Here is a 9,644-nt window from a genome sequence, read left to right as displayed (position 1 = left end):
GCCTGGAGCACATAGTCAGGAACCCAGTAAATCCTTTACCTTCTCAGGGCCTCAGCCCAATGCCAGACCAGAGTTCCCTAAACCTAGGTCTATCAGTCCTGGTGAAGTGTATTCAGGATGGTGCAGGAAGGAGAGTATTTATTTGTCTAAATGTTCATCAGTGTGTTAGTGAGGGTGGCTGGGACCGGATGGAAAATGTATGTGCTGCTTCATTAAGAGCTTTTCACATTAATGATTTTCTTTCTTCCTTGCACTAAAGCTCAGAGTGAAGTCTGTTCCACTTGTTAGAGGGCTCCTCACTGTAATAGGCATTAAGGATACCCACTGTGATCTGCGCCCCAGAGAGTAAAGGAGAAGGTCCAATAAATCCAGTGTGTGTGTGTGTGTGTGTGTGTGTGTGTGTGTGTGTGTGTGTGGCGGTCCTATCAAGACAGCTGCTCGTGTGTCAGATGAGAGGGGTCTCCAGAATTATTCTGAGCTCTGAAAAATCTGCTTTCCTCCTGGATCGATGAGGCCAGGACCCCTTCTCTCCATCGAGCCGACATGGTGGGTGGAGGACACCTGGACGCCTAGGGTGAGAGGCCAGGCCTTCCAGGGCAGGACTGCCCCAGCCCAAGGATCTCACCAACATATTTAGAAGACAGAGCTGGTAAAAAAGGAGAATGATAATGGGGCCATGGGTTGACATAAATATCCTAACAGGATCATTTTCCTGAAATGAAGATGGACTGCGAGTTGTTCTCTTCAATTACAGGAATAATAAACACTCTCTACTATCGATCAGTTTTCTTTCTTCCTTTTTTTTTTTTGTGTTACATAGGGCTCTCACTGTTGCGGCCTCTCCCATTGCAGAGCACAGGCTCTGGACGCACAGGCTCAGTGGCCATGGCTCACAGGCCCAGCCGCTCCGCGGCACGTGGGATCTTCCCAGACCGGGGCACGAACCCGTGTCCCCTGCATCGGCAGGTGGACTCTAAACCACTGTGCCACCAGGGAAGCCCTTGATCAGTTTTCTTAACTACAGGCAGTGTTGTTAACTATAAAATGCGTCACACGGACTCTGTGTACTGTCCCCATTACTGTACCATAAAAGCTGCAATCAGACGGTTATTGCCAGTGTTAGCTTTTAGTGACTGAAGGGATATTAGATTTATTTAAAAAAAATCACACACACACACACATACACACACACACACTGGATTTATTGGACCTCAACAAATGTTCTTTTAACAAAAATCATAATTTTAAATACTCTTCAAAAAGTGGCCTCATTAACTCTTATACCAGATCCTGTATTTAAAGAAAATTCCAGTTAAGTGGGCTCATTGTCTTCTCTTTTCATGAAAGCTGATCTCTAAAATGGAGATTGCCTTGGAAAACACATATTCCATATTGCCTTGGAAAACACATAGCAATTGCCTTGGAAAACACATATTCTTCATTCTTTTTTTCAGATCTATCTGTCCCTCTGTGCCTGTGGTTTCTTGATGAGGTCCTCATAGTAAAGAGTTTGCTCAGATAAACTTAGTTTTAGAAGTGAGACCTTTTATGCTGCCATTGATCACGTTGTGGTGTAATTTGTTCTCAAGTTGTGTCCCCTCTGAACTGTGAGCTCTTCCATGTACGAACGTCATAGTGTTTGTGTCCCTAGAGCCTCAGATGATGTTCAGAATGATAGGCACTCGATGGTTGCTGAGTAGAATTGAATCGCAGTGGTCAATCTACGAATGAAGCCTGATGAACGATTCAATTACATGTGTGCAAATTCAGGGGCAATTATTATTGATTCTCATTTGCTGCAGTCAAGGGTGAGCATGAGAGTAAAACAAATTCGTGGTAAACCCTGGCAATAGAAATGCAAGCAAAGCCCTAGCTCATGAACTTGGATAGTTTCCCTGCTGTGGTTAATACTCTACCTGACTGGTGAAGATCAGAACCATGGACAGAAAGACCACTCTGTCAGGGCTACAACACCAGGGTAGGGATAGACAGTAAGAAGATGCTTTTCCTGCATCCAGAATGCCCTCATGCTATCCACTGGCCTGGTTACTTTTCCACCCTTTGCCACCCAACTCAATTCTCAGGCTCCCTTGAAGTGGTTCATGATTATGTTGGGGCCCAGGGTAGGCTACCCTAAAATGGGCCTCAATGGCATATTGATTATTTTGAATTAAAGTTACTTAAGAAACGGCTGGTGCAAGAGAGACACTCTGACTCCCCTTTCTGTCTTCCTGAAAACAGGAAATATGTCTCTTGTGTGAAAGGTGTCCCCACCCACCAGATATGGAGGTAGAAGGACACCCTTATCACCAGAGATGGGGAATTCTGGCTGAGAAGCCTGCATTAACAAAACTTGTTATTTCTTTAATTTATTACCTCAAGCCCAAACTCTGTTTAGATTCTCCACTAACTGGGCACCCCAAAACTTAGTTTCTTTGTCCTGTCAATTGCTCACAAATTTATTGTTTCTTTGTCTAAAATGTATTGTTGTTTAATGCTGTTTTAGGAGAGTTTTGGGAGACAGCAGAGCTAAATGCTTTTTTCAGTCTTGCATTTTTAACCAGAAGTTTTGGCTGTGAGAAAACAGACATGATTTTCAACTGAGAAAACTGAGATGAAACTGGTTAAATTGGCTGGGTTTTGTTTTGTTTGTTTTTTAAGACAATAGAAATAGTCGTTGAATGGAAAATGTTTTGTGGGGAAGTGAGATTTGAGATATACTTTGAAGGATACAGAACTGGGCTTCTCAGAGCATAGTATAGACTATCAGGGTGAGGAAAATCTCAGGGTTTTTCCTCACTTTGACATTTCCTAATCATAAAGGACTCACTGCTAGAAACTCAGAAGCGAAGTAGTTGGTGGCCTTGTTTTTCAGATGGTGTCCTCAGATCGAAGCCCGCTCTCCTTCCTGCCCACAGAAGCTCAAGCCCAAGTGTCACCTCCACCCCCTTACCCCACGCCCCAGGACCTCCCCCAGCCTCTGCTGCAGCAGCCCCACGCCCAGAGCCCACTGCTCAGCAGCCCCAGGCAGCCCCATCGCTGCCCCAGTCAGACTTCCAGCTCCTCGCGGCCCAGGCGAGTCCCACCGGGAACACCAGGAGGAGGGAACGCTTAGGTTGCCCCGAGTTCCAAGCTAAATGGTCCCCTCCTTCTTTCCTGAAGGGCTCATCTTTGAGCAGCTTCTTCCCAGATGTGAGCTTTGAGCAGCAGTCCATGAGGCCGGGCCCAGCCTTTACTCAGCAGGTGAGCGGTCGCCGGGGCCTGCCTCTTCCTCGCAGCAGGAACTGCCACAGTCAGGCCTCTTCCGTGCGTGGAACCCACACCAAACAGACTCGGTACCGCACTTCTCTGACCTCAGGTGTGCTCAGCGGCTAGGACAGCCTGGCACTGCCCCAGGCCCTAGAGGCTGGTGCTGGCTGCCTTAGCTAATTGTCAGGCCTCAGCAGAGGACCTGTTTGAACAAGTGGTAGAAGACTTTGTGATGACACTCTAGCCATAGAATTGTAGAGTCATTGATGCTGGACGGAACTGTAGCAATTCACAGATCTATCTATCGTGTTGAGGAGACTCAGACCCAGGGAGGGGCTTTGCCTCGGCCTGAGTTGCTGTGACCTGCACAGTGTGTGGCCTCCTGGGAGCTCGTCCTGGCTGGGGTCAATCCCGAAGGTACTTTCATTCAGATTTTCTCTTTTTCTTTTTAGTTTCTCCCTAACACAGACCATTTTTTAATATCCCTAGATTTTATAGTATTCACTAATTATGGTTTGGGCTCCAGGATATATTATGGAGAGAAGGAAGAGCGCGTTCCAGAACTTAATAATAATAATAATAACAGTAAAATAAATAAAGACAGATGTTTCCTGAATAGGCCATGGGGAAGCCTCGTGGTAAGAACCAATAGTCCCTGCCTCCCCAGTTTCTAAAGAAGCCATTTGAGTCTAGGTGAGTCAGTGTGCTTCTGAAAAAATGATGAAAACTCCTACTTTTGAAAGATGTTTTTAAATGGTTTAAAAATTAATTTCAGGAACGGCACCTAAACTAGGCCCCAGAAACTGGGAACTTCGTGGTGATCTGTACATATTGAAGTTTCTCTGGTAGCCAAAGGTTATATAGTTAATAAATTTTCATTAACAAAAAAATAAAACTAAAAAAGATAAATAAAGTAGACCCCAGTTCTAACCCATCCTCATAGAGGCTTTCTCGCAGAGAGGGGCTTGCCTGTGGTTCCTCCCTCTGAGTGAGAGAAGGAGAAGGTTCTGCTTTCTCGTTTTTCTAGAAACCAAAGAGGAAAAGAGCCCATCACTTCCTTGGTTACAGACAGGGCCTTTGAAGGGCTCCACAGGTGGTAGTTTCCAGACGTCTTTGTGTGCTGAACAGAGGAGGTGGCGGAGACCAGAGGGCCCGCAGAAACCATGGCCAGTGGTGGCTCCTGGGATGGCATAGAGGGCCAGGCAGCGCGCAAACAGGGACAAGTGTGGCCCTCAGGGACCCCTCCTCTACCGCAGCATCCCCCTGCCTGAGCAGAATGTTCTGTGTAGGCTGTCGCAGCGGCCGGGCACTCTGGGATCCTAGAGAGAAGGGACCGTAAGAGAGCGCTCACGTCTGGTTTTGCTCCGGGAGCACACCACACTGTTGTATACTTGGAAACAGAGACCGTCCCTTACAATGTGACCTTTGATGCTTCCAGGTGTCCCTGGTGCAACAGGGTCCCCGAGGACCACAGGACTCCTTTCATTTGAGACCAAGCCTGTATTCCAACTGCGGGAATTTCCCAAACACCATCCTGACAGGTGAGGGCTGCTTCTTTTAGTTCACTGTGTTTCTACAGATACCACTGTAAGATAGTTTAAACAACATAATATTATATAAAGAAGAAAATGAAAGGCCTGTAGCTCAACTTACCTTTCTGAGATGCAGGTGTCCAGCCCCAGAGCCTGTGAGGCAGTGGGGAAGGGGCCTGGTGACCCAAGCCTTTTCCGAACTACTTAATTTCCCGTGATTGACAACTGTTCCAAGGGAGAAAACCAGCAAAACTGGGAGTTGTGGGACTGACTGAAAAGAACATAGATTCCAGAGCAAAACAGTAGGCCCAGGAGTGGTTGGGACACAGGTGATGACTGTCCTGGTTGGGAAGATGACAGGAACAGCGTTTTGGGGGTTGTCATCAGTTGTGTCCTCTTAGTGACCTGGGCCCTCACGCCTCCTAATCCGCATTGTTTTCCCCTCCCGCTGCTCTTTCCAGAAGACTCGAGCACCAGCCTGTTCAAAGACCTTGGCAGTGCTCTGGCAGGCATGCCCGAGGTCAGCCTAAACGTGGACACTCCATTTCCATTGCAAGAAGAGCTCCAGATCGTACCCCTGATCCTGGACGGACTCAGCATGTTAAGTGATTCCAGCCCGGGCCTGCTCGACCTCTCTACTGAAGAGATGTTTCGAGCTGACCGACTGTGCAGAAGGGAACGGAACAGGAGGACTTAATTCTGAAACAGCTAAAACAGAACGGAATAGAACGGAGCCAGCTGCAGCCCTGGGCGTTAGTTATCCCAGGCTTCTGACACGGAAGGAACAAATTCCTTGGCTCCCAGCACTCAGACGAGGTCCCATCTCAGACCCCGTGGCTCATTCTAGACCGCAGAGCTGGGCGCCGCCCCTCAGGCCTGCGGCACAGGTCCTGTTGCTGCGGGCAGGCTGCTCTGGGGCTTCCGCTGAATTGGTTGTCACCGCAACCGTTACATCTTTTACTGGCCATCTGATCGGTCAATGTGTAAAAATATAACGAGAGGCCTCAGGAGACGTGTGTAGTGCTCAGAATCACTGATGTCAATCAACACTGAAGAAAGGACCCGGAGCGCGGGGCGGTTAGGGGCCACAGGCCTTCGGAAGTTGGCTCAGCAACGGTACCACAGCCCCACGATGCCTTCTCCGATCCGGCCATCGTGCCTCAGAGGCGGCAGGATGTTCCAGGGCAGAGCAGAGGGCCAGGGCTCTCTCAGAGGCCTCGGTTCTAGCAGGAAGAAGGCTGTTTACTACAAGTCCAAGAACAGACTTGAGTTAAGCAAACTGAATTCTAATTTGTCCCCCCCCCCCCCCCCCCCAGTTTGTAATCTCTTTTCTGCTGCTTCAGAACCCCTTTTCCTATGGACAAGAGGAAAAGGAAGACTATTTTATTCAGTCACTGAAAAAAAAAATCCCCTGGTAATAGATGAGACTGAAGAGAACGGTGCTTCTTCTTGGAGGCTGGGGAAGAGAGAAAGGGGGCTGCAGGTATCTCAGAGACACACGAAGTCCTCCAGGCAAGGTCCGGACCATACAAGCCTCCCTCTCATACAGACCGGCTGGAAGGAGTGGCTGGAGGTCTGGACCGGGCCCACCCAGCAGCTGCACAGCAGCAAAGGGAAGCTATTTCTCTGTGGAATGGGGGTGGTTCATGGAACCCCATTAGACCATAAGCTCCTTGAGGGCAGGGACTGTGCCTTAGTCATCATCGAACCCCTAGCGCCTGACAAGTGCCTGGCGCTGGGCAGGTGCTGCAGAAACTTGTGTTGAATGCACACATGAACGAGTGAATGAATGCACGAATGAATGAATCTGCTTTGCTGTGAGGCAGTCTAATCTTTCACTGTCACTGTTCCTTACAAAATCTTCTCAGAGCTTCAGCTCTTCTAACACTTGTGCCTGTGGTTAGGTTAAGCACGCACTTTAATGTGCTTTTAACACTAGGTGACCAAATCCACGGTTAGACGGCACGCCCTGTTCTCCTCCAGGGTATGCAGGTAGGTGGAAACTGTTTTCTGAGTACATGCAGAATGGCGAACTGGGGCCTCCCACCTGCCGGAACCTCAGGGGTCCTGGCCACCTCATAAGATCTTCCCTCTCAGACCCAGGTTTTGCTCTCGACTGCATTAGGAAGAGATTCATTCTCTGAGGTTGAAGGAATAGTCTACAGTAAAATGAAGGCCTAATTTATGAAACCATCATTAGTCATCAGTACCTTAGCACAAAACGGTATTACTATATTTCCACCACCACCTGCCCCTTCTCACTTAGTCCAGGCCAGCCCCTGACCAGAAACCTGACAGGTGGGTTTGGAAGCTGTCTGGGGAGGAGGGTGGGCAACGGGGCCGAATGTGGGCATGGGTAGACAGCACAGAGAGGACAGACACACTGAAGGAGGGATGAAGATGCCGGAGCCTTTGCCCAGACAGCCGGTGTCCTTCCGGGAGACACCAGGGGTGTTGCTGAAGGGTCCAGACTGCTCCCACCCAAAGAAGCAAGGCTGCACCTTGTGGGTCTGAATCTGACATGTGTGCCTGGTGGCCGGAGGGGTCTGTCACAGGGTCCTGGGCTGTTAACTTCTCCAGACCTTGTCCCATTTCCTTCTGTCTTCAGGGGGGTACCTTCCCTCCAGCCTTTCCAGTAACCTCGATCGTGCACTGCTCCACCTTCACCGTGGAGCCCAAGTCTTCCCGCCTCACGTTCACCCTGAACCCCCGCTACTGAATTAGGAAGTCAAACCAGAGTCCTCTCTGCCTGAGCTCTGGCTCAGGCAGTTGGCCTCCCCTTCGAAGCCATATTCCCAGTTAAACTTCCCGATCTCAGAGGGCAGTGACTTTTTGTTAAAGTAAAAAAGCCTTTCACTGTACACAGCACCCCAGTGTGCCAAAGGAAGGCAGATCTGGCTGCCTTGCCTGTGTCAGAGCCCCCCAACTCTGATCCGGCCTTTCAGACAGTAGTTGTGGCGCACAGGCTTAGTTGCTCCGCCGCATGTGGGATCTTCCTGGACCAGGGCTTGAACCCATGTCCCCTGCATTGGCAGGTAGATTCTTAACGACTGGGCCACCAGGGAAGTCCCAGTTCCCTCTTATTTCTGCTGTCCAGCTCCCCAAGTGTAACTGCTACTGTCTTCTCTCCTATTCACCCCAATCCCACAGGTTTATGATTAAAAAAAATTCTTCAGGAGGGAGCCAAGTTAGATGGAGGTATTCAATCCTCCATCAGAAACCGGAAGCACCTTTAGGACTTATTTTTTTAAATACCCTCATACGTCTAATTCTTCTCTGGAGCCACAGAACCTAAGTCACAAGGAAGGCAGTACATGAATATCTTTAATTTATAGCAACTGAAATTGTTCAGGGCCCAAGAGTGGGCCCTTGTCTAACACTCAGAAATGAACTGTCCGAGGAGACACACGTGCTGACAGAGCAAGAGACTTTATTGGGAAGGGGCCCCGGGTGGAGAGCAGCAGGGTGAGGGAACCCAGGAGAGCTGCTCTGCCACGTGGCTCGCAGGCTTGGGTTTTATGGTGATGGGGTTAGTTTTGCGTTGTCTCTGGACAGTCATCTTGCTTGGCCCATAGTCTGACTCAGGGTCCTTCCTGGTGGCGTGCACGTTGCTCAGCCAGGGTGGATTCCAGTGTGAGTGTTTCTGGGAGGTTGGTGGGACATATTATGGGCTGGTGTCTCCCCCCTCTTGTGGCCCCTCCCGAATTCTCCAGGTTAGTTTTCGGTGGCTGCACCATGTTCCTTACTGGGACCTCCTGTTATGCGACAGCTCAGGCAAGTGGTTATCGTTGTGCCTGGCCAGGGCGGGTGGTTTCACTCAATGGTTCCCTAACAAAGTCCCATCCATGGCTTAGCTCCTGAGGGACTTGGTCGCTAGACAACCCGAGAGGTGGTAAGCTGGCTTGCGTGAGAGAGGGATGTCCTGGGACACAGGCCGTGTGCTCAGAACATTTTCATTGCATGTCTGGGAGAAAGGGGTGGTGGTCTGTTTTTCCTGGGAGCCCCACCACGCTTAGCCCTGTTTCCGTTCTCTACCACCAACCATCTAAGGCATAAGTCAGAGCATATTGTTCCCCTGTTAAAATGCTCCAGTACCTTCTCATCTCACCCAAACAATCCAGTGTTCCCCCATGAACCCCACAGCTTTGCATGACTTGGGCTCTGGCTCTCCGGTCCTCCCTCTTCTCACCCAGGATGCACCTGCTGTACCTGTTCCTCCCATAGGCCAAGGTCCCTCCTGTCTCGGGGCTCCTGCTCTGCTGCGCCCCTGGCCTGGAGGGCTCTGCTCTGGCGCCTTCTTTCTGCTGGCACCCCACCCTCTGGTCTCAGGTTGAAGGCCTTCCCTGACCACTTCTCTGTCCCTCTGGGGGCTCCACATGAGGCCAAGCCTGGTCTGCGTGATGCTATCCCAGGTAACAGCTGCTCGACTGGGAAAGGAAGCTACATCCGGATTGCAGACATTCCCGTCGAGTGTGAGGGGATGCTAACGAGATTCTCACAAAGGATCCATGTATGGGCCTAGAAATATGAGGCTGGAAACACTGGGGAGACCAGTCAAAGGCCCGGGCGTAGCTCCAGAAGGGTGTCTAGTGAAGTTGTTCAGGAGGGCAGACGGTCCTGGGCTAGAATCCAAGATCTGCCGCTTCCTTGTCCTGTGACAGGGATCGAGTCACTTAACTTCTCTCAGCCTCAGTTTCCTCACCTGTGAAATGGGAGTAAAAAGAGCAAGCATCTCATTGAGTCATTGCAGCAGGGATTAGGTGCCGATGCTGGTGAAGACTCTGGCTGCTCCTGGTACGTCTAATCCCAATACGCCAGGGGTCTTTTCCCACCCGCGGCCCCAAAGGTTCCAGGTGGGCGCAG

At 50.1% G+C, this 9,644-nt stretch overlaps 1 pseudogene; it reads left to right on the top strand.

Moving 5' to 3' along the window:
* The first annotated feature begins 2,875 nt into the window (after positions 1-2,875).
* On the top strand, positions 2,876-9,005 carry LOC115843894 (CREB-regulated transcription coactivator 3-like; annotated as a pseudogene).
* The last annotated feature ends 639 nt before the right edge of the window (positions 9,006-9,644 follow it).

Source organism: Globicephala melas, chromosome 7 (assembly GCF_963455315.2).
Source record: "Globicephala melas chromosome 7, mGloMel1.2, whole genome shotgun sequence".
In the NCBI taxonomy this organism is placed as follows: Eukaryota; Metazoa; Chordata; class Mammalia; order Artiodactyla; family Delphinidae; genus Globicephala; species Globicephala melas.
This window is presented reverse-complemented; position numbering and strand designations above follow the sequence as displayed.